Consider the following 4968-nt stretch of genomic DNA (forward strand, 5'->3'; position numbering starts at 1 on the left):
AACTTCTCTGTGTTGGAAAATCCGTGCCCCCGTTTGAGTGGGAGTTATCTTATCGGCAACAAAAAAGAAACTGTGCCTATAATGGTGCGGAACGATCGCACGTATTAGACACCACTCTGGTAAAGAATGTGATTTAGTCGTAAATAATATGACGATCGATATGAGTGTGATTAATATAGCTTACTAGCAATAACAGGAAACCAGGCAACAGAAAGCACTGAAATTGAATTAATTATTATATGTATGTACATTCCATTATTTAGCTGGCGTTTTCCAATGAAACGAGAGACGTGCAAAAGGTATTAAATTTTTAATCAGAAAAAATGTTCCTTTAAACATTTCGCTCAGCACGATATGGAGAATTGCTATGTGTATATATAACAAACGGCTTAAGCTTATGTACATAGAGCATCCGATGTTTCTTCCATGCTTCCATTTACTACCGGAAGCAAAGATGGGAAAGATTCTAAGATGTTTTGCTGAAAATTCGCTTTCTGTTTTTTTTTGTTTGCATTCTGCCACTGTAGCACGTCGTTCTGCATCTCGTGGAAATAGTTCCTTCACAGTTTCGAACGTAGTTGGTTCCACACACTACAGCAGAACAGCCCGAGATGCACAACGTTCCAGGAAGCACCTCCTACCTTAAGTTCACGGTACGGTAATCGTTCGCTTTTGTGTGTATTTTTTGGTTTTTAGTTCCCATACATTTCTTTGGAAGAAATACGGCAGCACTGGCACATGGTTTTGCATCGCTCTGGGTCACATGATCACATACCATGCCACTTCCGGTATATAGTGGACGGTTGAAAATGAAATCACCTTTTGCTTGTACCGATGCTACCTTGTCCCGTTAGCTTTTCTGTACCGTTCAAACCGTTCGCTGCAACGGGTAGTTCGGTGGGATAATTTATATGAATATACACTCAACTTTTCTGCCCTTAATTCCATGCCCATGTGTATATAAGGAAAAACACAGTATAGTGAACCACACGCACACAAGCTTCCAGCAGGGAAATATTCCTTATGCTAGTGAGGAAAACCCAAACAAGAGAGAGAAGCAAAAAAAAAGCTGCGAACAATTTTCCAACCCCGAACCAATCGTTGCACGCGTGCAGTGGAGAAATGCAATGGCGCAACGGTGTTATGCAGCGAGGATAGCGTGTGTATAGTGTATAGCCGCCTACTTTGATACTTAAAAAGCGGAACAACACACACACACACGCGCACGCTCGAAGGTAAATAAAAGCGAAAATAAATAAATGCTTAACGTGCGGTGTAAGCGACGCGACAGCAAAAGCTGATGACACAAAATGCGCTCGGGCACATTCCACGGACGCCTCCGGTGATGTAATCCGGCGGTGTCGCACGAAAAAAAAAACACACATACAGAGCGGCCATCTGCAGCCGAGACCTTCCGGCGACTGTATGAAGGAGTTTGTCCGCCGCGCCATGTTTGTTTCCGACCGGTCCGTCTAAAGCGGGCTGCTCCTGTAAGGTTTAGGTCGCCAACTACATAACCCTGTGCGCTGTGCATGTGTTTGTTGGTATGGTTTGTGGACAAATAGTAAGGGGTAAAGTACCATGGTCATCACCATGCCGGTCTCGACGACTCACACGCCTGTCAGACTACGACAACAAACGTGACGTACGCGTACGCTGGAACACGATCGAAACCAGGAAGCGTGTGGCTAAAAATAAAATCCCACCAACCCTTCGAGGGGAAATAATGCCTTCCTGCTTGCCGTATGCAAAATTTCCTTCAACGGCAAAGGAATCGTACCCGTAATGCAACAAATCATGATTGATTTTTGGTAAAGAAAAAAGTCACCCCCAATGCATCGTATTTGTTTGCAAAACAAAAGCCCATTCGGGTCGGTTTTTGCTGGGGGCTTATCAGCATTTTCGGAAAAGGGGTTCTGTGGTAACCAGCTGTGAGGTCGGTTTGCCCACTGCCCAGAAATTTGCCTAATATATGCCAAAACTAGCAAACTCAATAATCAGCAACGGAAGAAACAAGTCTCGCGAAGGTCGTTCCGGCATTGGCAAAAATCATCCATAAGGTCGTGAACTAGAACTCGCCCTGCCTGAACGATGTTGTGGTCGGGTGTTCTGGTTTTTCGAGATTTTCCACTACTTTACTCGGTGACAGAGTTGCCGCAAACTGTTGCCCTCTTCTCCTTCGTTTCTTATCAACGCGAGGAGAACCAGTTCATCACAGCGGAAAGCCACAAAGCAAATGCATTTTTTTTGTTTGCTTCAAAGTTTTAATCAGTAAACCACTTAAGCGGGTAGCACACTTTGGTGACCTGAAAAACAAGGTGGAATTAGTGGGGTTTTTTTTAAATAACTGTAAATATATAGTTTTATAGTAGAATGCGGTTGTGTTTTTTCCATTTTTTGGCTAAATAAAAATTGATTTTATTTTCCATTTGCTAGACAAAGTACAGCTTGGCAACTCTAATCCTTGAACATTATAGAGGCTCCAGCGCTTAATATACAGAGAAACGCCGATTATTCGTGGTCATCGGAACTCAACCCTTACCGGATAACCGAATATCACGGATAATAGGCACAACTATTTTTATTAATAAATATTAGTATTTGGTGTGTCATGGGTGGATTTTTTTTTCTAAAACTAGATGTTACTTTGCTTAATTGCTGTTTACAAAATAAATCTGTTCTATTTGGTCGAACTTGAGCAAATTGTATCATTCGCTATTGACATTTTTATTTCTTGCAATGATCAGTTTTGCAATTAATATGTCAATTCGCCTTTGGAACTGTCATTTCCGAGCTGTGCGGATAATGGGACAGCCGGATAAAAGGTACCCGGAAAATCGGCGCTAAACTGTATAAGAAAATTAATATTTTTTCCTTAATTTTAAACAATTTTTCTTACCTAGCATTTAATGATTATGTTGAAATGTGACAATTTTAAAATGTTTTGAATAAAAAAAAAAGCATGAAGAGTGTACTACCCACTTAAACAAAATCATTCTCCTCACTGTGTGATAACCTCCGGCCCCTGGAACTAACCGGGTGGGGTCACTCCATGGTGGTTGGTGCGTTAGTTCCATTGGAGCACGATCTCTGTTCCTAATCTGCTTCCGACCGGATGCACTGCTTTAAGGATAGTGCGCACGAATCATCACGGCATTAAGGTGTCCTTTTTTCGCTTTTTGCGTTTTCAGATTAAAATTATAGCCAAAAAACAAGCCCCAAATTTCGACTGTTTCGCACACCCGGCATGAAGAATATTGATTAACATTCCCATTTTGACATGGGCATCTGCTTGTGGTTCTGGACTCGTTTCTGATAGTGGTAGGTATGTCCACATACTCCACTACCATCAAACGGTACCCTAATCTAACCGTCGTGACCGATAAGGGTGACGAGTCGCTATAGCTGCAGGGTGAATGATAGCGAATGAAATCCCTGAAACGAGGGCGGCAAAGGGCGCGCAAAGGGTGAGCTTTCCTTGATAGCGATAAGCGAAATGTCGACGATGACTTTGTCCATCACACGGCACGCCGTTTGCCCGGGGTTTGCTTTGCGGGAAAGAGTAAAAAAAAATGCGATAACTTATCAGGCCTCTATTGATAACGGACGGTTGTGACGCTTTACAAACAGTTGATGGTTGCTCATCAAACAAACAAAAAAACCGGTACGACAACTGTACGCAAAAATTGTACTAAAATATAGTTTTTTTAGTATTTTGTTTAAAAAAATTTATTCAAAAAAAAGGGTGTCAGAAAACAAATGAAACCAAAAAAACTTCTTCCAAGGCTTCGGTAAGAACTTTCCAGTTGCAGATAGTTTCTGCTGTAAAGTAACACCACAAAGTTCGATTAATTACAGCTGAAAAAAGCAGCAGAACGAACCACCGGGGGGAGACAAGCTGTGTAACATAAAATTGTTCCATCCAGCTTAAGCCAAGTGTTGCTTGCATAATTTTCGCTTCGATAAGAAACTGCGAACAGAATTTAAATTGCCTCATTAAAAAGTACTCGATAAGCTTACAGAAAGGATGTTTTTTTTTTTGTTGTATTGTGGTGGATTACTAGTGAAGCGAAGAAAATGAGTAATTTGTTGTAGTAATGCAGTTAATGTAATTATTTGTAATAATTGATTTTTTTTGTTTTGGTTTTTATAGCAAAGCGACAATACGCAAAGGAAAAGTTAAATTTAAAGCTTTTCTTTAATCTATTATTGGTTATTATTCAAGATTTTATTTCTTTTCTTTCAGAAAGAACGGTTAACCAAGGTTTAATTTTATTGTACAAACTTTTTTACTACTCCGATCGTAATTTATTGATCGATCATCGTGTGTTTGGAGCACAACAAAGTTTACACCTTTCCTTTGCTCATTGTTATAAAAATACGACGCACCCATTACTGCTTTGATTGAAGAGCTTTTTCATCTTAATCTTGCCCATTTATTCGTGCTTTTGTGGACGGTTTTTCCAATAACGTAGGCAACAAGCTTATATGCTGCCCTGCCCGTAATGGGGATGGAAAGAAGAGGGAAAAAGGAGGTCCTAGTGAGGTGCGCTTTTTATGCTGCATCCATTGCTACCTTCGTCGCCGTTCGTCGTCAAGATTGGTAGTGAATTTGATTAAATAACTTAACCAACGGACAAGATTACCGGAAGCGCGGCGAAGGAGGTTGTACGGTGATAAGGTTCTCCCTGCTCATGAAGCACGTCGTTATCAAGATTCTTTTATCGGACGTGATTGCTACAGGCCGGTGAAGATGGTGGTGGTGTGCATCGTGTCTCACCCCCCATTTGACCGTTTTCCCTTCTGTTCTGCTACCACAAACGTATGCAGTTCTTGCAACTCCGCTGGTACGTAGAGAACGGTCATAAAGCTGTGATTAATGCACGTAGAAGCATACTTTTTATTGATTTATGCAGCAGGCAACATAAACGGAGAGCTTTTTAACGCACACACACACATATCTGGAAG

The sequence above is a fragment of the Anopheles funestus genome, chromosome 2RL, assembly GCF_943734845.2.
Source record: "Anopheles funestus chromosome 2RL, idAnoFuneDA-416_04, whole genome shotgun sequence".
Taxonomy (NCBI): domain Eukaryota; kingdom Metazoa; phylum Arthropoda; class Insecta; order Diptera; family Culicidae; genus Anopheles; species Anopheles funestus.